The following is a 25,027-nucleotide window of genomic DNA, read 5'->3' on the forward strand; positions in this document are numbered from 1 at the left end:
TTAAAGGCTTCTGTGTTATAGAATGATGACACAGCTCTGCCATGAATTCATTCAGAAATTGAATTTTGGTGAGGTTTCTTTTTTTAATGCTTTACAGTTCAGGTAGTAACAAAAGAGTTCTGATTCAAAGTTCTAGCATCTTGCTCAGCCACCACCAACCTGGTGTTATCCGGATGTTTTGGACTACAACTCAGCCAGCCAATACTGGCTGGGGCTGATGGGAGCCATAGTCCCAAATATCTGGAAGGTGCCCAGTTGGTGAAGGCTGAGCTAACTGATGACGGTATGCTTACAGGCTCCGCTAACCCAGAAATAGTACCTCGGATTAAGAACTTTGCTTCAGGATGAGAATGGAAATCATGCAGCAGCGGCACAGCGGCAGCGGGATGCCCCATTAGCTAAAGTGGTGCTTCAGGTTAAAAACAGTTTCAGGTTAAGAACAGACCTCTGGAACGAATTAAGTTCTTAACCTTAGGTACCACTGTATAAGCGAAATACCATGTTTCATTAAACTATAAATATTACAAGCTTTCAAATCCAAAGACTCATCCCAGACTCATGGCAGATGTAATTTCCCCAAGACCAGTGCCTACTACAATGACGCAGGAGTGGGGGACGGGGGAGGAAGGGGCAGATCTCACTTTCACTCTCTGGTTGTGACACATGCTACTCCCACCACCAGTGACCACTAAGTTTAAGGGGAAGGGCATGTGTGTGACATTTTGGAAACTGGAAAGGGCTATCATGGAAGGAAGTTTTAGGTTTATTTCCCAAACATTGGATTGGCTTAGAACAAGGGTTGTCAACCTTTTGGGACTCATGGGCACACAGAAACCCACCCAGAGAACTGCCTGCCCCCTCCACAAAGCCAACCACCAGGTAAACCCCCGCTCAAATCATACCCACTTGCATAAACCCACCAAGGAAGAAATCCCATCCCCCAAAATCAAGGCCACCTAGACAAATCCTGCTAAAAATGACTCCAACCTAGACAATATTCCAAGCCCCTCAAAACATATAACTAAAACTCCAACCAGTCACATAAACACAACCCAGCAACAGTCTATATAAAAGACAAACCCACCCAAGCAAAACCTCATACCCTCAAATCAACCATCACCAAGGTAGCATTCTGTTCCCTGTTCCCCAAATAGCGTTCCACCCAAACCCACCAAGACAAGAGTCTATAAGCTCTTGAGGATGCATGTCAGTGATGGTGCATGATTGTGGTGTAATTGGGAATGATCCATTTCACACAGGGCCGTAGGCAGTCCTGAAGCGGGTTTGTTAAGGTGCAGAACCCCTTAAATCAGGGTTGACAGGGCTTGCTAGTAATACATACACAAAATCCCCCCCCCCAACTACCACTTGAATGCTCCATCTGTTTCAACAACCTTTGGTGTGGGTGATTGTGTTGACTTCAATAGCACATTCACACCACCAACCCTTAAGCCTCCACATCTGTAGTTTATGTAACTCCATGTCGTATTAAAAGATCAACACATTTATTATTAGAGGAAGTGCAAGACTTGGCACTTGTCAAGTCCGAGGCAAGGCGCTTGCAGCAACATAAAACTGAACACAAAGAAGTGGAGTGAAGCAGATCTTCAGCAAGAGAGAGAGAAAAATATCAGGAGAGTATCCTTATTCCTTAGGAGAGAGAGTAAACCTGACCCAGAAGTTTTAAAGAGGATTGTCCCTTAAAACATGACTCATTTGGGCACGCTCCTGTTCAAGAGGCTCACTGTGGCCTGAATGGTTACATCTGAACGTGCCAGGGCCTTGGCCACAGCCCGGTCCAGGAGCACATGCAGGTGTCCAGCGACCCACCTCTGGTGGAGCTGTGGGCACGCTAATGCATCAGCAGGGTAACAGCAAGAGGCGAGGCTGTGAAGGCATTGGCATTGTGAAAGCTTCCTTTATTTACAAATCAAAACAACAAACATGGCTGGTGTGAGCATCAGCTTCACACATCTGCTCTGTCCAAAAGCAACGAAAAAAGAAAAAGACCACAGAAGCACATAGGACGGAAGCACAGTGTCTAGTTCCGTTCCCACACTCCTATCACAAATGAATGTAAACAGTAGATCACAAGATCCAGTGGCAATGGAGAATGTAAATACTAACAGTATTGGCTACCTTGATGGGGGCACACTGATTTTGTGACATCACCCAAGCTCCACGTTCACAACCCACTGTGGGAATGAATAAAAAGTGTGTTTATCTAGATACTCATTATCAACATATAGTATATAAGTAATAACCTTCTGGAATGAGCCATAGCCAGCCCTTGAGGTAGAATTGCATGGACAGGCGGAGTCCCCAGATCCCGAGTGGTCCCCCCCCCACGTCATGTGGAATAACGACTCTAGACAACGTGCTATGGGATTAAATTGGCCACAACTTTATTAAATTTCAAATGTGGGTAGACCTTGGCTCAGGCGTTGGGTGTTCTCCCTCCCCAGTCCCCAGCCGGGGACCTAGGGAGCTACAGGGTTATCCAGTGTGGGGGGGGGATGGGCTGGCTCTGGAGAACATATGTTCAAGCAGAGATAGCCGCCCCTGTTACGCCGCCGCCGCAGGGGAGAGCAATGACGACCTTCCGGCGTACGGTCAAAGCCTCCCTTCAGAAACCCCTTTAACGGGGAACCCTGGTATCGCCGCCGCAAAGAGGAAGATGGACTAAAGGATTCCGCCCAAGGCCTGATACCGCCAAAGTTGTGACATTTTGCTATGGGAAAGGCGAACCCTGCCAATGCAGGGAAATTCCTTTCCAGCCCTTTAACAGCGACCTTATCGTAGCAGCGCTCGCATACTTGTGGAGAAAGGTTAACCTGCAAAACCTATGAAGAAAAGTTAACCTGCAAAAGAAGACATTAACTGAGGGCGGGTAGGGTGGGAGAAGCTCTGGAGCCAAGTGAGGATTACCAGGTAAGATCCTCCCTCTATTGTGTGGGCAGGTAATCCCTCCCCCTACCTGGCCTGGTTTCCCTGGCAACGCTTCCCCCAGGTGGGATTGGACAACTCACTGAGGTAGGCGGGGACCTCCAGGTATCCCACCTGAGGGAAGGCAAAGCCTATGCTGATGGGGCCACTCCAGATCCAGGGCTGCACGCGTCCATGCAAAGGGCGCCCCCTGTTTTAAGCGGGGAGCGGTCATTCCTTTCAGACCCATTCCGAGGCCAGTGTCTTGTAGACAAGAATGTGACCCGACCAGTTAAAAGAGAAAATAATGGCCAATTGTTCAAGAGAAAAATGTCAGGGCAGGTGTTGCGAGCAGGTCAGCAATAACTCACAAAGTGTCAGTGGAGTGAATTCTTCATTCAAAGAAATAAAACAGCACAGGCCTAGTGATCACAGCAAATATTCCCAGTGGGTCTTGCCCCAACGAGGCAGTTGTGAGGTCCTTCCCAAGCAATCTTAGGCTCCACTATCATGTCTCTCATTGCTCCACCCTCTTCATTTCACTCTGTGTTCTGGGAGACCAGAGGGGAGGGGAGCTGGTCACAGCAGGAGGGGGAGACTCCATCAGCAGCCTGCCTCCACTCTGCCTCTTAGCCACCCTCCTCTCCAGCCTCCTCTTCTGCCTCTGCCTCTGGATTGCCTCTTCCTGTTTGGTCAACCTTGTTGCCTCTTCAGCCTCCAACCCCTCCTTGCCCTAGTCTGCTCCCTCTTCTCCTTCGGACCACTCATCATCGTCCCAACACCAATCTCCTGGCTCTGAGCCTTCTTCCCTTGGGGGAACCCCAGCTAGTGCTTCCAACCACTCCTCTGCATTCAGGCCGTCTATGACACAAAATAACTCCATGCATCTTCTAACTTAGTTGGTCTTTAAGGTGCTACTGGAAGGAATTTTTTTTGTTTTGACTACGGCAGACCAACACGGCTACCTATCAGTATACCTGAAGGAGCATCTCCACCCCCATCATTCTGCCCGGACGCTGAGGTCCAGCGCCGAGGGCCTTCTGGCGGTTCCCTCATTGCGAGAAGCAAAGCTACAGGGAACCAGGCAGAGGGCCTTCTCGGTAGTGGCGCCCACCCTGTGGAACGCCCTTCCAGCAGATGTCAAAGCGATAAACAACTACCTGACATTCAGAAGACATCTTAAGGCAGCCCTGTTCAGGGAAGTTTTTAACGTGTGATATTTTACTGTATTTTTGGTTTTTATGGAAGCCGCCCAGAGTGGCTGGGGAGGCCCAGCCAGATGGGCGGGGTATAAATAATAAATAATAAATTATTATTATTATTATTATTATTATTATTATTATTATTATTAATCTGTAACTGGATCCATGCATCTTCATACATGTAAAGTAACAAATGGGTTGAGTAAGTTGTATTTCGGGGACTGCAGCTGGATGAGAGTTGATCAAATACTAGGGTGGCAGAAGATGGTTGGGTAGAGGATGAAACAGCTAAATGACATATATTTGCCTATTTAGTTTGTGCTGTACTGAAAATGCTCTCTTAGATTCTTTGGACTCTATCCTGTAATGCCAAATATTGCAGATTGTCCAGAATTGCCTTGCGTGCATAGGGCCATACATACCTAGGCTCCTTTGCCATCAATTCTGTATGTGTAGCTACTGGAAACTGCAGCAGTTTCAATGGACTTCTCAGTGTCATTGACAAAGCATGCTTCCAAGCTGCCACAGAAATCCATGACTACTCTACCAGATCTCAACCCTCCTCCTCACCTGAATGTGTTTGTATGGGTCATACCACGGAACAGTATTGGGTCAACCCCCCCCCAAAAAAAACTACATGCACTCAGCAGAGAACATTATGCCCCTCCAGTAAAGTGTACATTCATTTACCATTTACATTTCTTTCAAAAGTAAAAAATGATGAGCACAAGAGCATCAAACACAACACAGTTATGACTTCACAGAGCATTGAATCATGTTTAATGTGCATTATAGATTCACATAGACTGTGTCAGTTTCTGAGATCTAGGACCTTTAAATAATGAAGGAAAAGGTTGAGAACAGTCACTTCATTTATTTATTCAACATCCCTGTTTGGGGGGGGGGGGATACAGGGGCTGAATATCTCCATTATGTGTCAGTGAACAGCAAAAGCTTCTTACATATGAAGAAGAAAAAGCAAGCACATGCCTTACTAAAGTCAGTAGCATTATTTCTGGAATTTCAATTTTTGTAGAGGACAGGTTGCCTTATCCTAAGGACATCTAACCTATGACCTTCCAGATGTTGTTGGACTCCAGTGCCTATCAGCCCCAGGCAGCATGGCCAATGGCTGGGGATGATGGGAGTTGTAGTTCAATCACATCTGAAGGTTCACAAATTTCCCAAGCACTGCTCTGTGACCACTGGTTTACTGAGGCACCTTTTTATGTTTCAGTAAAGGTAAAAAAAGGTTGGTTTCAAAGCATTCAAAATTACAGTGGTACCTCGGATTAAGAACTTAATCGTTCTGGAGGTCCGTTCTTAACCTGAAACTGTTCTTAACCTGAGATACCACTTTAGCTATTGGGGCCTCCCACTGCCACTGCACCACCAGAGCAGTTCTCATTCTGTTCTCATCCTGAAGCAAAGTTCTTAACCCAAGGTACTATTTCTGGATTAGCGGAGTCTGTAACCTGAAGCGTCTGTAACCCGAGGTACCGCTGTATATTGCAAAAATATGCAACAGAACAATTGTACTGTCAGGTGTGTGTATGCATTAAGGAGGTAATGCTGTTGGCATACATATATTCAACAGAACCATTACATTGTTTACAGTAACAATGATTCAGCTATATAAGTACTTTTGAGGCATAATGTGTTTTGGCTTGAAGCTAAGGGTGGTGTTTGGTCTTCCTAAGCAGTTTGTGACAGAGGAAGTTTCATGCATTCCAAATTAATAATAATAATAATAATAATAATAATAATAATAATAATAATAATAATAATTTATTTACACAATGCCTATCTGGCTGGGTTTTCCCAGCCACTCTGGGCAGCTTCCAACAGAATATTAAAATACAATCGTCTATTAAACATTAAAAGCTTACCTAAACAGGGCTGCCTTCAGATGTCTTCTAAAAGTCTGGTAGTTGTTTTGGGGTGCCACTACCAAGAAGGCCCTCTGCCTGGTTCCCTGTAACTTGGCTTCTCACAGCGAGGGAACTGCCAAAAGGCCTTTAGCACTGGACCTCAGTGTCTGGGCAGGAGGATGATGGGGGTGGAGACACTCCTTCAGATATACTGGACCGAGGCTGTTTAGAGCTTTAAAGGTCAGCACCAACACTTTGAATTGTGCTCGGAAACATACTGGGAGCCAATGTAGGTCTTTCAAGACTGGTGTTGTGTGGTCTCGGAGGCCGCTCCCAGTCACCAGTCTAGCTGCCGCTTTCTGGATTAGTTGTAGTTTCTGGGTCACCTTCAAAGGTAGCCCCACATAGAGAGCATTGCAGTAGTCCAAGCAAGAGATAACTAGAGCAGGCACCACTCTGGTGAGGCAGTCCATGGCCAGGTAGGGTCTCAGCCTGCATACGAAATGGAGCTGATAAACAGTGTCCTGTCCCTGGAGAGCATTATTCCACCTTGCCTTTTTGTATGAGTTCTGGAAGCAAATGGGAAAATAAATTCAGTTCTCTTGCATTTCCTCAGAAATTTCCCATTCAGGCTAGTGAAGGGGAACTTTTGCATTGGCAAAGAGATGCATAAAGAGTTTTCATGTCCCTTGCAATGAATAAGGGACGGTCATTTGTGTGTGACCTGGTTGAGGGCAACTCAGGTTGCAATCAGGAAACATCCCTTTGAAACCAGCATTTAATTGTGTCTTACATCTCATTGATTTCACTGAGACCGAAGAGGCATTATGTTGTGTCCGGTTCATTTTCCTTTACATATGTAGAGCCCTTCACTTGCTTTGTTTATTTTTTTTACCAGCAATATTCAAAGTGAGTGGGACTGACAGATGCTTAACCACTGAGCGCATCAGTTACTACTTCCAAAATAGTCACAAGGCACTCATGTGATATACAGTATAGCACTCACTATTCCCATGCATCTCCTCTAAATCAGCCTAACATCCATGACGTCCTCTTCCCACAAAAGTGTAATGGTGATAAAGATAGTTCAAGCCAAGTATTCCTCTGAAATGATGTTTAGCCTTCTGCTGCCCTCTCGCTGACTCTTCACTGATGAGACAGGGCTCGTATTTTCTTGATGTATATTTTGAGTTACATGTGGTGCTGTTGGGGCCATGTAATGAAAAATGGAAGGCCCCTTTGTGGAAGAGAAAAGAAAGCTTGCACATTTCTGACGCTCAATAAGAAAGACCAGCATGGTGAACGTGTGAGAGGAGCGCTTACACATGAAGGAAATGCAGAAGAGGACAAAGAAAGAAGAAACCACCATTTTTTAAAAAGAAAGAAATCACATATATTGATGAAGGACCATAGCTGAGTGGTAGAACATCGTTCCTTCATGCAAAAGGTCTGAAATTCAACCTCCAGCAGAGATTCCTGCCCCAAAGCATGGAGGTTCACTGCCAGTCAGTGTAGACAATACTGAGCAAGATAGACCAATGGTCTGACTCGGTATAAAGCCTAATAATAATGATAATGATAATGATAATAATAATAATAATAATAATAATAATAATAATAATAATAATAATCTATTTGCACCCAACCCATCTGACTGGGTTGCCCCAGCCGCTCTGGGTGGCTTCCTATGTTCCTATGATCTAAAGAAGCTAAGTACCATTTTAATACGGACTCTTTAGCTCAATGTCTGTATTTCATAGACTAAAGTGTCACTGACCAAGAAAAAGATGTGTGAAGCAGGGGCAAGAGTGCTGGGCTAGTTCAGAGCTGAACGTGGGCCATTCACTCACATTCAGCCTAACCCACTGAGTTTATTGGAGGATGACATGATGCTGGTTCTGTGCAAGACAAAAGAGATTTAGCAGCAGAAGAGAAGCAGATACTTGAGCCCACAAGGCACTTCCTGTAATGCAAGCTGTGCTCATCCACAAATGAGAATGGTGCTAATATTCTGCACACACAAAATATGCAAAATTCAGCAACTGCAGGCTCTTAATTTAAGGTCTTCTGGGGGTTGAATCTGACTATCACCAGCATGTAAAGAAGCACTTCACGTGGTAAATTGATTTCTATAGCTGCTGCCAAATTTCAGTTTAAGGCAAATTTGGAGGTTCCTTCTCAGTCACAGCATCTGTAGAAGTCTAAAGGAAACAGGGTGCTAAATAACAACCTACCTTGAGCAATTTGGCGAGTGTCTGATGACTGCATTTGGAAGCAACGTTAATTTAAGCGAGGGGTCTTTTTCATCAGGGGGCCAGTCCACTGTCCCCCAGACCTTGAGGGGGGTCAGACTATATTTTGAAAAAATATATATAAATGAATGAATTCCTATGCCCCGCAAATAACCCAGAGATGGATTTTGATTAAAGGACACATTCTACTCATGTAAAAACACGCTGATTCCCGGACCATCCCCGGGCCAGATTTAGAAGGCGATTGTGCCGGATCCAGCCCCTGGGCCTTAGTTTGCCTACCCACGATTTAACCCATGGTTTCTAATCCCAGTTTATTTCCCTAGGAGAGGGAGGAGTGTATGAGCTGAGCATGTAATGCTACACCATGGTTTATTGAGACAGACTTGCTGTGTTTTAGACATAATGCTAAACCGTGGTTTAGCATTATGTCTAAAACCTAGCAAGTCTGTCTCAATAAATCCCAAAACTTTATTAACGTTAATGAATAAAACATTCCATGATTATTCCTCAAATATTATCTGCACATTTTGGGATGTCTTAATAAACCATTCTTAGATGTGAGTGCCAGGGGATGGGTAGAGGAGTCACGTGCCGCGCTGGTGCATATCTTAATTCAAAAATAAAGCACAGAAGTCAGTCTGAAAGAATTTGATGGTGTCACTTCTGCTCACACATGACTTGCATTGCATGAATGAAAGTGTTTCTTATAATATGTGCAGCAAAACCAGTCTTACATAAATGCCCTACATCATACAAGTAGTCACTCTCTGATCTTCAAATTCCAACAGAATTATTTATAGCTTTTTAATGAAATATTCATAAAGAAGTGTCCGTTGCCTGCAATTTCTGCTAAGAAGTGATTTAACTTTTTTATTTTCTTTTTCTCTCCCTCCTCCTTCTATCAAATTAATTTAGGTCAAGTAGGGAACAAAATAGCATTAATTAAAAATGGGAGGAAAGTATTTGCTATTTTGGAGTGACTCTTCATAAAAGGTCTCTCTTTTTTAAAAAATAATAATAAGGGAAAAGACATAAGGGTGCACACAGATTTTGCTGGTTTCTCCCCTGAAATTAATGATAGTAGAACAACATTGGACTATTGAACGGTGTGCTAAACAAAGGCTCTAATAATAATTCCTCTCGAAGGAGCACAAGGGAACTAAAATCCCCATTCCAAAACTCGCAGCAACAGTAAGGTGGCAATCTCATGCACATTTACTTTGGAGGAAGCCCCAGTTAACACTGCAGGACTTGCTTTTGAGTAAACTTGATTGGGCTTGGGCTACATAGATGTGCTGAGGATGGAGCGATGTGATTCAGCCCTAAACTGCGCTGCCAGAACAGCCGTTTCCTTCCCTGAGGAAACCTCGCTAATACATCGTTTGAGAAACACTGCTCGTTTAGAAATGTCTTGTGCATGGGGAAAGAGGCTAGTGGAATCAATTATTCATTCTGTTCCAGCAAATAGAAAGCAATATTGTTATAGTCGAGAAGTTCAAATCCTAGAGCTTTCATACTTCTAACTTCACTGAAGAGCCTGGGGGAAAGTAGCGTGCAGGTATCTAAAATTAAATGCACAATAACTGTGTGGGTTCTTACATCCGATTGAAAAGAAAATGTGGGGATTGTGTTGATCTCTTTGTTCTGCTTCCCGTGGTTTTCTAATGTTAGGCCTTCTGTTCTCTATTTGTCTCATCTGAACCTGAGCTTCTACTGATGGAACATGAGTAGTCAAGATGTTCCCCGCCCTCCATTTTATCCTCACAATAACCTTCTGAGGTAGCCTAGGCTAAAAGACAGCGAAACTTGCTCAAGGCCACCCAGTGAGCTTCATGAGGATATGAAACTGTTATTCCCCTGCCCAAGTCCATCCTCAGTGCACCAGCTGCTACACGCCAACATTGGACCTCTTTCATTTCAGTAAGTATTTCATCTTGGCATCCATCTTATCTCGGGAGACAATGGAGAAGTGCATCTTTGGGAATAAAGGCAAACTGTTGGAAGGTTATAGCACCTGCTGTGGTTGTAGGGGCCGATACAGGAGTGACATGTTTTGTTGCAGCTGGGGCAGATGAAGGTGTCCAGTTGTGCAGCTGCAAATGCACCAGAGTAAGCATCTCTGAACTTTTGGTATTTAATATTCTGGTGTCTTCAAGGAAGTGTTGGGGAAATCGAAGACCCTTCCTTTGCAATGTCAAAAGCAGAAAGCCCTGATCATTTTTTTAACTCAGAGCTTCCACAAGAGATAGCCTTATGCTGAGATCTGCCTACCATAGTGTTGTCTACACTGACTGACAATGGTACTCTATGGTTCAAGACAGGAAACATTCCTGTCCGGAGATGAACCTGGAACCTTCTGCGTTTGTTTGTTTGTTTGTTTGTTTGTTTTCTTGTTTGTTTGTTTAATATCTTACCTTTTCTCTAAGGAGCTCAAGGTGGTGTGCAAACATCTCCCCCTCCCCATTTTATCCTCACAACAACTCTGTGAGGTGGTTTAAGCTGAGAGATTGTGACTGGCCCAAGGTCATCCAGAGAGCTTCATGGATGAGTGGGGATTTGAACCCTGGTCTCCCCGGTCCTGGTTTGCATGCAGAGAATATGCTCTACCACTGAGCTACGGTGTTCCCCGTGATTGCACCACCTCAGTTGCCACCATACTTCTTTGCATCTTCGTTCCCTCTTCTTCTTCATTATGGTGACAGAGGCCCTCTCATCACTTTAGCCTTGGCGGTGGCAAGGCCCTCCACTTCCACCTCCTGACTCTGTGGCTTGCCCTAGGAAGAACTTGGCAAGGGATTCCTTCCCTCACAAAGTGAGGCATTCTGAGAGGATTGGTCATGAAGGTGCTTGCCTAGCATGGTTTACTGCATTCAAAGGTCTGTGGCAAACCACAGCAGCACTGCATGACCACCTTGCCCACAATGTCTCGCTTTGAGGAGAGGTCACCTTCCTAGAGTGAGGAAGGAGTTGGTGAGTCTTGCCATAGGGATGGGTGATGATAAGCCTTGCCAGATGGGCAGAAATGATGGAGGATGGCAGGACCAGAGGCCATTAATTCTCTGCTCTCCTGCACCCACCACCTGAGTCAGCTGCCTCAGCTTGTCTAATAGATGGGCTGGTCTTAACTGAATGTTATGGTCCCAAAATGTTAGGAGGATTACGCCTAATTATTAGTTGAGGTTTATTTTTATTTTGTTTGTATCCAATCTTAGGGCCAAACTAGGTATGAAAAATCAGTAACTTCCCGACTTTTACAATTATTTTTGTTTCATTCTGTAAAGAACTGATTCTGGAATTCAAATAAAATGTGGAAGGCTGCCTGTAATGGGAATTGGGGTTGCTCGTGCGTAAGTTGCCTCTACTGTTGGCAAAGTTGCCTGGTTAAACCTTTCCCTGGCTGCGCAGCCCTTACTCCGCGGCTGTGTCAGTCACTGGCAGAATCCGTCAGTGGGCGTTTCCTGAACTTCTTCCAGCATAAAAGTTCTTTGACGCCAAGTCTCCGCCTAGCCTCCCTGCGCGGAAGTCTTCTGCGCAGGGTGGGCGTGGGCAGCGGAGGACCTGTGCTCTCCCTGCTAGTTTCTGTGGAAGAGTTCTGGAGACATCTCTCCGAAGCCCTCCCCTACTCCCCTTTCTTCCTGGTGTCATGCTGATTTCCTTCCTCAGTGGATGAGTTCCCTCTCTCCCTGCTGGGCCCTTCTCCGGCATCGCTGGAGAGCCTTCCCTCCACTCCTGGCTCCGATGGCAGTTCCCTGACACTGCCTTTCCAGAGATTTAAAATCCCTACTGATTTTCCTTTCTCTTCTTAAAATGTGGAGCACTATTTTTATAGTATTCTTTTTTTAAAATCCAATGAAAATAAGGAGGGACAGCTCGTCTCATGCTTAACCACTCTACGGGCAGATTTGGGATATTGTGTCTATTTCAAAAACGTGCAGTTTGCCAATCTTCAGACAAAGGCGCCTACTAAGCAACAGAGTATAGGACATAATGTAAACTACAACATAATACTGTAAGCTTCAAATGGCAACATGTCAGCTAAAGGTCGATTTCCCCTTTGATTGTGTTGATAAAACCAAGGTTGAAAAGGAGAACTTAAAAAAAAAATGCAGTTTCTGGATAAATTAGACTATAAACAAGAACTTTGCATTGGTTGTCATATCTCCAGGGTGGGAGGCGCAGGTGGAGTATCAAACAGCCTGAGGAAGATAGACCTCTGCTAATCCTACTAGAGTTGCCAACTTATCTTCTGTGATCCTGCACCTCCGCCTTAACCTTTGCAATAGTATGATGATTTAAAACAGAAAGCTAAGCAGATAAAACTTTCTTCATCATTTCATCTTCATTCCAAAAAGCACATCTTTATGAAATCATACCTCTCTCAAAGGTGCACAGAATCTTTCTCTTTTTAAAAGATCACTGTTGTGAAATAACACTGCTAACAAAGTCTTTTAACCCAAATGTGTACCAGTTTCCACAAGAGCTGTTTGGCATTCAGGATATTAATAGCATATGCGTGGACAACTGTGTCTGTCAGGATATTGTGGGAGAAATGTTTCATATGCAGTGTAAAAAGGGTTTGCAAATGTTTTAGACAGGATGGATTTTACCTGAATTTACAGATCAAGTTTGCATATGGTATAAGTTGTGGGGAGAGAAAGAAGAAAGAACATATCATGGCAAAAGTGTTTTATTTATTTTCTAAATGTGAATTCTTTAAAAGTTCTGTGCTGGAACATTTGAAAGGCCTGATCTTAAAAACTGCTCTGCTTTTCTGTCATAAGCCTCATAAAACCTACAGGATGAGAATGATTTTGCTGCTTCTTCTAGAACTCAGCTGGGTACAATGAGTCATACATCTCCCACACCCCCTAGAGTTGCCACCTGCCACCAGACATATATACAGTCATACCTTGGAAGTCCGTTTGACTTCCAAAACATTCAGAAACCAAAGTGCAGCTTTTGAAGCTGCAGAAGCCCCGTCAGACAGTCAGTTTCCAAAAGAACGTTCAAAAACCGGAACACTCACTTCTGGGTTTCGATCGTTCAGGAGCCAAGGCGTTTGAGAGCCAAGGTACGACAGAACTCCATCTCTAAATCTTTCAATCCTGGAACTTACGGGCTAGTCCAGGAAGTGGTTTTCTCTGTAGTATACTCCTAAGTTGGGGAATCTGCAGAAGTGCATCTTTAGAAATTTTTATTTATGTTAAAAGTTTCACATGATCTGAAGCAGTAGGAGAATCAACGCCTAGCTATCCTTTGAAATTTGCACTTATTGTAATTTTGGAAGGGAGTTCTCCAACCAAACAATATTGATAAGAATGTGTTTACTGCTGAAAATAACAACAACAACAAAAAGAATTATATTGCTAGCAACTATGTGTACATTGAAAATACCGCATACAAAATTGTGTTTATTAGGAGAAATTTGCACTGAGGCACTGTAGGGGACTGATGAGGATTAAAAAAAAATAATAATGCTGCAGAAATGTGGGTAACAGAACTTAAGATTGGAAATATGAGAAGCTGAGAGAATCAAAACTGAAGGCTCCTTATGTCCAAAGTCTAGCATCACTACTAGATAATTTCTACCATGTACTGAGCACACACATCTTTCCCCCAGCCTTTGACATCCGAGATATAGTTTTTAGGACCCAATCTATTCTTCTGAATGTAAATTGTTTTATCTGATTTTTATATTGTTGTGTCCCACCCTGGTACCTTATGGTATATGGTAAGTAAATAATAATGATGATGATGATGATAATTCTCAGCGAGAAAATTTGCCAGTTCCAAATGCTTGCCTGCTCGCCCTCCCTATTTGAAGTCAGACCCTTTCTTCAGCTTTCCTTAGCCACAACAACATGAAGAAAAGAGTGAGGCAAGCTATCATTCTGGCTATTCTGGCCATTGCAACCTTCCAGCAGGAGAGAAAACATTTAGCCAGGAATTTAACAGGCTTGGAACAATTAAAACACAGTTCTTGGGATCTGCTGGGAAATGTAACAGGCTCATTAGCTGTTTCCTGCAAGGACCTCTTCCAGATGACTGATTTCACACCACTTTTTTCATCTCTGTTTCAACTTCTTTTATTCCAGTTTATCAGAGGGGTCAGTTTAGAGATCCACAATAACAGTTCAACAGGCAATATCCATCACTGCTGGCCCTAGGCCCCCTTTTATGATGCTTCAAACAGTGCCGGGAAGCCAGCATCCCCAAGGAATGCTGCAGTGCTCCGTGCATTATGGGCAATTACAATGGGTACTGCCTGATACCAGTGAAAGGAGTTCTGCCACCACTCTTTTCCTCATCCTGCATTCACCCATTCCTGCATCTGGTGGGAATAAGGAGGAGGGAGCAGGGAGGAGCTGCTTGCCACTTGCTGATATGGAGGGACTATTAGTCTCCACAGCAATGCCCACTTTAACAATGTTATGTGAAAGCTAGAGGAGCATTGCAGCAACCACTTCCTAAATATCATGTAAGATGATACAGCAAGTACTTGAAAGATGCCAGCTGGCATATCACAAGCAGCATCCATTATTGAAGAGAATAACCAATAATAACATCTGCAGCAGCCTGAATCTACCTTCAGTCAAAGGCATTAGACACCTTTCCCTACAGACCCTCAAGATTGAGGGGATGCAGATTGGCAGAGGGGGTCCTATTTGTTGTTTTGCTGCCCATAGAAGCTCAGGGGCAGTGTCCCAGAAGAGAGCACCCCCTATGTTGTGGAATTCCCTCCCCACGGAGGTGTGTCTCACATCTTCATTATACAGCTTTCAGTGAATTCTGAAGACACACCCTTTTACCCTGGTTTTTGAAACCTGAGGTGCATGTTTTTAGGACTTTGTGTATTACTGTTCCCAACACTAACCCTGTGGAAAGCCATCTTTAATTTGATTTTGACCTGTTTTTAGGAAGTAATTTAATTATTGTTTGATTTTATACTAATGTTATACAGTGGTACCTCGGGTTACAGACGCTTCAGATTACAGACTCCACTAACCCAGAAATAGTACCTCGGGTTAAGAACTTTGCTTCACGATGAGAACAGAAATCGTGCGGTGGTGGCACAGCAGTAGCGGGAGGACCCATTAGCTAAAGTGGTACCTCAGATTAAGAACAGTTTCAGGTTAAGAACGGACCTACGGAACGAATTAAGTTCTTAACCTGAGGTACTACTGTATATCTGATGTTATATATCTTAGCCTGACTTCGGCCGGGGAGGGTGGGATATAAATAAAAGATCGTTGTTGTTGTTGTTATTAGCCTGTGCTGGGACCTTAGAGTGAAGAAGAAGAAGAAGAAGAAGAAGAAGAAGAAGAAGAAGAAGAAGAAGAAGAAGAAGAAGAAGAAGAAGAAGAAGAAGAAGAAGAAGAACTACAACTACAACTACAACTACAACTACAACTACAACTACAACTACAACTACAACAACAGGATGGTGATGGTTGCAACTATGGTAGAACAGCAACCTTAGGTATGGAAATCTGATGGAATTAAAGGAAACACTCCACTAACAAAACAGCAGACAAAGCAAACAGACCGAAAAACCCCCAAGATGCTCATAAGGCCAGAGGGGAGAAAAGATAAATGCATTCCCTGAATTTCTGGCATATTTTCATTAAATTGTATTGTTCAAAGACTGCACTACTGAAAAAATAAATACATTGACTAAACACTTGGATGGAACTTAATTTTCAAGTTCAAGTAAGAATGCCTGCACATTCACACTGTAGGACTAAAATTAGTATAAATATACAAGGTTGATGCTGTATTTGCTTATGAAAATTGCAACTGGAAGGTGAATGCTGTTAGGTAATGAAGAATAAGGCTTCTACAGCTAGCTCATAAGCAGATAAATTATTCAGCTGCTACTTCTCCCTTCAAGCAAAATCATGGTACTTAATAAGACGAAAGTAATAATAAAAAAAGGAAAGCACATGCCTTCTAAAACTACCTTCCTTGCTTATGTGGCACATATTGTATTAAGACTTTCCTCCCCAGGCTGTGAAAAGGAGGGTACAACTTAATCACCATCAGAAATCAAAAAATGTTGCTGATAGTTCTCCCTTGTCCTCTGTTAAATCAGGCTTCATCTTTAAGATCCTAACTTACCAAGAAGAAGATATTTGGCTCAGGGAATGTCTTAGGAATGTGAATTGAGTGAATAAACTACCTCAGAATATACATTTGATTTTTTAAAGGAGCAAATTATTCTTGCTTTGTGCTCTCTGTCAGAGTTTGTGGACATTTAATCCCTTTGCTCTGAAGACCTTTTCAAGAAGATGGCAAATAACTTTCATTGTCACCCTACAAAACTATGATGACATTTGCACCACTATAACATGCCTGGTGGTATCTAAATTTACTGAAAATTGCTTTATATTTGAAGTTGTTTAAACTGTTTTTATGGATGCAATTGTTTTGTATATGGCTTTACTTCTATTGTGAAATTGCTTTGAGATGTTCATAGAAAGCAATTCTTAAATGAATAGCCACCATCATCATCACTGTGGGCCTCCCCCCCCTTACATACTGCTGTCTGCCATAATAATTTACTCTGAAATACCCTGTCCATCCCAGTTGTTTTCAAAGCCAAGAAGGTGTTGCCAACAGCTCAAAATGAAGAGATACAGGCCAGCTTCTCCTGAAAAGTCCTTTGGGGGACTTGCAAAGCTTGCCTCAAAAGGAAGCATTCCAAGATTTCCCCTGCTTCACATATCCCCACTATCTTCCCCCATCCCACTGGCTCTGACGTATGCAGCCAAAGGTTCAAAAAGGGGTGCCTACATGCAAACACCTACATGTAGGTACAGGTGGCACTGTGGCCTAAACCACTGAGCATCATCTTGGGCTTGTCAATCGGAAGGTTGACGGTTCGAACCCGCGCAACGGGGTGAGCTCCTGTTGCTCTGCCCCAGCTTCTGCCAAGTTAGAAGTTCAAAAGCACACCAGTGCAAGTAGATAAATAGGTACTGCTGCAGTGGGAAGGTAAACAGCATTTCTGTGTGCTCTGGTTTCCGTCACACTGTTCTGTTGCACCAGAAGCGATTTAGTCATGCTGGCCACATGACCCAGAAAGCTGTCTGTGGACAAATGCCAGCTCCCTCAGCCTGAAGTGAGATGAGTGCCACACCCCATAGTTGCCTTTGACTGGACTCAACCATCCAGGGTCTTTTACCTACCTTTTCCTACCTGCTCCACACAATGAGGAAATCTGTGTAATCCACATTCCCTGCAAGCATGCAAATTCTCCTTTTCAGGTCTTTGACTCTATATGCAAAGGTCAGGGTGGTGTCTGTGGGGCACAGTGATATTGGTTTTGGAACCTGCAGGCATAGTCTCCCTCTCCCTTCCAATATTTATTCTATACCTAGAAGGAGTTTGTGAAAGGGGCTATGGCCCTGTGGTGTTCATTGTGATATAGAATCAACTCAAAGGGGAAATAAATTCTCACCCTCTCCTCTACAAATATTTATAGCAGGAAGTAAAACAGATAGGATACTAATGATGTCTGCCCTTAAAATATCACTTTAAGTTTCCCTAGAACAGCAGCCCACTGCTTGTTCCCATATAATTAAAACACTAAACTACATTCATTCCTTAAACATGGGAATAAATTGTTCAAACATCCTTCATAGCAGCAGTTAATTCAAGCCGTCTGACAGGTTAGCGAGTGTTTTAATTATATGGGAACAAGTAGTGGAATATTGCTGTTTTGAGGGAGTATCTGAAGGGCAGAAATCATTAGTGCCCTGCATATTTTTTTATTATAAATATTTGGAAAAGAGTAGATAAGATCTTTTCCCCTCTGTAAAGGAATTTATGTATTGAAATTACATGTACTGAGCCAGAAGAACTAGGACATGACTTGCTACGTATATATCAGTTTCCTATGTTCCTACTGTGTTGGTAATTGTGTGCAGAGGAAGAGATCCATGCAGCTATTTTCCTTGCAACAAATGATGCCGCTGGAGGTGTGCTGAGGCTTAGAGGTCTTCAAATCTGTAGACCTTTCCTGTGCTTCTCCTGGTCTGCAAATGCTTTGCCCTTTACACCAGTAACACTCCAGAATCATCCTGGAAAGGCACAGTATATAGCAACAAGCTTGGAGGGCATTCATGGCCTGGAAACATATATCAACTGGATGCTCAAAAGAGGTCTGAAATCCACAAGCAAGCCGAATTCAGTTAAATCATAGCTCACCAGGAGCTTTACAGATCCATACCTTCAAATCCCAAATGGTTTGGCGCTACCTGAACTGTCGTACTATTGTCAAAGATGTCTGGTAATAGCAGCTTTGTGAAGAACTTGTATTAGATTCTTTGTTGGAAGTTGCTAGTACTTCTATAATAATGTAGCCTTCCCTGAATTCCCTTGATTGAGAACTATGATACTGAAATGGGCTTAATCTGGCTTAATTTTGTAATGTTGGCAGATCTTTTGGCAAGCTTCTTCAGAACTTCATTTCCCAGTAGAACTGGGGGTGATTTTCAAAGAAGAGGAAAACACGTGGATTTTGGATACTCATGACAACGTTGTTGGGATTTGGGTGGGGACCATGTCTATTTAAGGTGGGGATATTTGACCACTTTTCACCAACTGTGGGATCCCATTAACTAGCTGCCCATTTCGGGGGCTGAGTAGGAGGTACTTTTTTCTACCGACTCTTCACTTCAGGGTGGTTTGGGTTTTGATTTGGCTAATCAGCTGTTACAATTTGGCCACAACCAGCAGGTAATATAGGTAGCCAAGAGCAGGGAAAGGACGCCTGTGCAAGTACCTGCAGGCACCTAGAGTGTGAAGGGACAGTTGCCTGACCTACCTCTCATTGCTGGCTGTAATGATGGAGGGAAGGGGGTGGACCTTGGCCTGTGGAGGCTTTTACCTGCAAAATGGTACCCAGGGCAGATGGGCAGGAGGTGGGAAAGACTCCTCAACTCACCTTTTGTTATGCTACCTATGAAGGGCATGTATCAACCAGTTAGCTGAAATGGCTACTTGAGCCAGGGTGGTATTAACAGCTGTTTGGAATTGGAACAGACTCCATTGGGAGGTGGTGGACTCTCCTTCCTTGGAGGTTTTGAGCAGAGGTTGGATGGCCATCTGTTATGGATGCTTTAGTTGAGAGTCCTGCATTGCAGGGGATTGGACAAGATAACCCTCAAGGTCCCTTCTACCTCTACAATTCTGATTCTTTCATACCCACTTCAGTTCCAATGATGTGCTGAACCCAAGAGGGTGCCCACACTTAGCCTTGTGTGTTATCCATGTTGTAGTTTTTGTCCTGTCAGTTAATAAACTAGCGACTCTTAGCCCAAGAACATGCTTCATGTCTTCCTTCCTGGTCGAGGAGAAATTTATTTGCATCCTCCATTCAGTCCTATTAGTATCAAGCAGAGCTCTGCAAAATGTGAAACATCTTGCAGTGGACTCCTGCTTTGTGAAGATGTGTTTGGAGGCTACATCACTATGCGGTTAAAAAAAAAGGAATGTAGGAATGCATACGTCAGAAGGTGAAACGAAGCACTTAAATAAAGCTTGAACCAAGACACTCAGAAATATTTAAAGAGTTCAAATTGTGAACTTTTGACATTGCTTTGAAGGTAATGTAATCTATCACAGTATGAGTTCCTCTCAGAGTAAGCTCACAGGCTCACATCAAAGGATTTTTGCAGGCAATTCTCAAGAAAAAAATACTAGGAATTGCTTATTGACTATTTTAAACCTGCAGCCCTACTATCACTTACCTAGAAGTAAACTAAGTTGGACTTCCTACTGAGTAGACATGAGTGGGATTGCACTATAAGGCTGCAATCCTATGAACACTCACCTGCAGTGGTATTTCAGAGCTATTCCTCTCCCTCTTAAGTACCATGCATCCACCCCCAAAGCTGCACCTGGGGTTGAGGAGCCCATTGGAATGGTATGTGATGAGACATGGTGGGCAATAGCTGGAAAAATTTGGCAGGGCCACCTTCCACAACGTTCTTTTCCACTCCCACAAAATATCTCCAAATCCAAGCCATTCAGCACAGTGGGGCTTACTTCTGATTAAGCATGCATAGCCTTGCACTGCAAATAAATTTGTATGTAAATTAAGCATCTAAATATTAAGATGTGTTAAATGGTAGGGCTATTATTCCTACATGATAGTGAAGAGTAGTTGCTCATGGAATTATTAGCTTTCCTATAGCGTGAACTGCTCAGCAGTGGGAAAGAGTTCTATCTGAGAAATCTACTTTTGCCTGAATGTAAGAGCCTGTCACAAAATAAAAAAACAAGTGACATAATATAACAGTACCACACAAATACACAAAACAAAACTCTAGCAACTACTCTTTACCTTCCCATCCATCTGTATCAAATTGTTTAAGCTCCATCAAAGGGCTCCAAAAATCTCTGGTTGTCTGTCAGTAGCTCACCTCAGAAAAAACCTATCCACAGTTTACTTCAAAAAGTGGTCTTCTGAGTACATTCAGCTCCACAGTATGGGTTCCATTTCCCCCTGCTTTATATTACAGTCATTCTGACCAGTTCAGTTCATCATGACTTGGAATAACTTCATAGCAGCGCTGATTTGCACAAAACAAATTATTACAATGAGCCAATATTAGTCCAGGGTTTATAATGCATAGGATGGTTGAAAAGTCAAGAACATAATCTTTGAATGTGATTGGTTTGGTTCAAGCTTTCCCTGCTCCACAAGGTTCCTTAAATATCCCTACAAGTGTTAAAGATACAAATTATTGGGGGCAGCAGCAATTGCTACTAGTGAAATATCCTGCCATTTTGTCTCTTCACATGACTAACGACATGATTCGGATCAAACTACCCCTGTAAAGTACTGAGTTGCAAATGTAGACAATGGTGTTCAGACAACAGTTCCAATTTTAACATCCTTTGGGTTCCAGGTAAAAATTTATATCTTCTCCCAGACACCTGATGGATTAGGATGATATGCTGGATGATACATTTTGCTGCCAAAGCTTTTAGTGGTTTACAAAGATTCATTAACAATCATGTACGACACCTTCTATTACATGAAATCTTAAATAATATGTACAATGCAGAAATAATAATGACATGTGTAACTCAGTATCTCAAAGCCAAACAGTCCACATATTCTTGAAATATGTCCCTGAAAACAACTCTCTATACTTGTGCTGGTGTGGTCCCAATGGAACTCCAACAATGAGATACCTGGATTTCAATCTGTGTTTTGTGAATCTACTTCTTCTGGTTGGCCCAAAAAGGAATTATACAATGGCAATTCATTGCTCCACCAAATAGGTCAGCTCCAACCTTAGAATGGCACTTGGCTCCTTTTTTGAAAAGGCCATCAGACATATGGACTTATTTCAGGAATATTTGTACTGCTTGGCTTTGAGATACTGAGTTACGCATTCCATTATTATTTTAGCATTGTATATATTATTTAAGATTTCATGTATTAGAAGGTGTTGAAATATAAAAAGGTGTTGAAATGCCGTGCATTATTCTTAATGATTTTTTATAAACCACACACAGAGTTGTTTGGATAGTGATTTATATCTCTGTATTGCTTTGGTGTTGAGCCCAAGCTTTTTGTGCTATTTTACTGCACAGCACTTTTTCAGGGTAGAGTGCTTTTTCTTGGCAAGATCTTGGTGCAAAATCTTGCAAGATCACAGCACCCAAAATGGTATCATGCATGTCAACTCCCCTTCACATACACCATATGTTGCCTTCTTGTGATTACAAATATCTATTTGTTGTGAAACCAGTCTACCAAAAAATTCTGCTGGCCACTGTCTGACTCTCCATTCTTTGCATATTGAATGCTCCAATGCGGGAATCACAGGTGCCAAGGGCACTGGGAAAATAATTTCCCCCATGATGCATGAGTCTGGGACATACTGTTTCCAAGGTACCTGATATCATTCAGTTGCCCTGGGAAAACTAATTGACTTCAGTGGAACTTAGTAGGTGAAATTCATCTAGCTCTTTCTTTGTCTAGCACATTGTGAGCTCAAGCTGCTGTTATTCCTGAGCCTCCTCTAAAATCCAAGTCATGTACAACAAAACCTTGGCAGCTCCTCCAGCTATAACCTCTGAGATCCTCTTATTCTTAAAAATAAGACAAGTGCCTTCAAAGTCAAGAGGCAATTTCTTCTTCAGCAATTGCAGACGAAATCACACCCTGCAATGAAAATGTGACGTTTCAGGACAATGAATATACTTCTTGTTGAGTTCTTAACATTCACATACTCTCGTATTCAATATTTCTTCAGTTGCAACTGAAACACCCAGTTCTTCTAAAATTACAGTGGTGTCCTGCATATTTGGTATGACCTTCAGTCTTTCAGAGGAGAATGTAATGGTCTCCACTCCCCTCAGGACCATTTCATTTCCATCTTCAGTCTTTAAGTAGTGAGGAAAACCTCTAGTCTTTTAGTCAGTAGTATACTGTAGTAGGAAATTCAGAAGTGCAGGGTCACAATCACCTCCTTTTCCTATGGGATGGATGTACCTGCCCCATGAAGGCAGAAGTACCAGCAACATCAGTTTATCACCATAGCTCAGTAGTACAGCACATGCTCTGTAGACAAAAAGTCCTGGTTTCAGGTCCTGGTATCTCAAGCTATAAGGATCAGGTAGTAGATTTTGTAAAAGATCCCCAGGGAGACTCTGCCTGATTGAGGAAATACTGGGCTAGGTGTACAAACTGTCTGACTTGGACCGTCCTTGGTTCCCTGGGTTCACTAAACAATACCAGAAGGACACTGTAGGAAGAAGAAACAATATTAGCCTGTATGAGAGGAAGTTTCAATATGCAACTGTCTTTGAAAAGTCCTTGTCCCTGTTTCAGCTATCATTGGACATCAGCAACCAGTGGGACACTCTTCATTGTAGCACAGTCACAACACAGCAATAAAGACAAGGAACTCCTTGGGGTTACTGTGGTAACCACAACTATTAAATCCATATCTGTTCAAAGAATTCTGGGGAAATATTTGCACCAGTTTCTCTAGGGAGTGTTAGGACAGACACATCTGGGTCTAAAATCGAAGTGATTTTCAAAAAGGGTGTTGTTTTTTATTATGGTGGTGATGGTTTCTGTCTCTCCTTTCCTCCCACTGGAGCCTGAGAATGAGAGCCATGCTTAATTTCTGCTTGATGTCAAAGCTGTGGTGTGCAAGAATACATTTAAAGCACATTGCTACTGCCCCGCCTGCCCCGCCTGCCCCCCAAGAATCCCAGGTACTGAAGTTGATCCCTCAAAGAGCTACAGTTCCCAGCACCTTTACCAAATGACAGTTCCCATGACACTATTTCTTGGGGGGGGGTGCACTTTAAATGTATGGTGTACAATGGTACCTCGGGTTACAGACGCTTCAGGTTACAAACGCTTCAGGTTACAGACTCCATTAACCCAGAAATAGTACCTCGGGTTAAGAACTTTACTTCAGGATAGAAGAGAAATTGTGTGGCGGTGGTGTGGCGGCAGCGGGAGGCCCCATTAGCTAAAGTGGTACCTCAGGTTAGAAACAGTTTCAGGTTAAGAACAGACCTCCAGAACGAATTAAGTTCTTAACCCGATGTACCACTGTATATGCAATAGGAGTCTCTCCTCAAGTGGTTTTACTCTAATTGTCTCACCCATGTGAGTGTACATTTCCCTATTTCCCCTTAATTTGTCATATTATTGTATCCTTATGTGCCTTCCTTCCTCTTGGTTGTTTGAAAGTAAATTTTCAGATAGTATTATTTATTATTAATGTTAATGCCTCAGTTTAATGGGGTTACAGTTGTGTGAAAGCAGCCGAATTATTCCTAAAACAGGTAATTCCAAGGAAGAACAGCTGCTTGAAAGCTGCCCATTCTGTGCTCCCTTGGTGACCAAAGGTTAGCTGATAAAACCTCTCTCTGACTGTGAGCACAGGAAGGAAAGCAGCTCTGCAGAGCTTGTGGTGGGGAAACAACAACAACAACCACCGCCCATCTGGCTGGATTTCCCCAGCTACTCTGGTCAGCTCCCAACCGAATATTAAAAACACAATACAGCATTATTAAAAACACAATACAGCATTAGTCAGTAAAAGCCCCCGAAGGCATGAGTTCTCTCTTCCTCACCTATTCACCTACCCACCTTGCTGTTTAGCCTCAGAATTAGCAAACTACAGTAAAGACTGGTTGAAGGACACTGGGAGCATTTTCCGTTCATTTCTTCCTCTTCCCTTCATGCCTGGCACATGTTGTTCATGGCAAAGCCTCACTGCCACAAGCATACAATAAAAGATGCTGGAAAAATGCCGATTGGTTTCAGTGGAGTACAGAGCTGTCACGACTCATCAAAGTAATACGAAACTTTCTGTGTTTCATGGGATGTCTCTAGCATTCCGGATTTTTCTTCACAGGCATCCAAATCTGCTACCAGCAAAGAACTCCTTGTTAACACAGTTTGGTCTTGAGCTTGTTTGCCGCTGTTGCGCTGTGCTCAGAAGAGAAGTCAGGCTCTCCAAGCAGGGATTCTGTCAAATACCAGTAGCACCCAACCTTCAAGCTAGAAGACCTGGGTCAGGGCAGGCTTCAGATTTGGGTGAGGCCTTTTGGGCAGGAAACAACTAGCTGGCTCTGTTTAGCTCTTCCAGTGCCTTCTCTTGTCCTATTCCCACACTAAATTTGTCCATCTTTCAGCCAGAAGCTTCCCTTGCACGGTTTTTCCAAATCTGATATGGTTACTCTTAAGTAAATATAGGAGGGATATTTTTAGTATATTTTTAGACCA

The sequence above is a fragment of the Podarcis melisellensis genome (assembly GCF_964234715.1).
Source record: "Podarcis melisellensis genome assembly, chromosome: 2".
Classification (NCBI taxonomy): Eukaryota; Metazoa; Chordata; class Lepidosauria; order Squamata; family Lacertidae; genus Podarcis; species Podarcis melisellensis.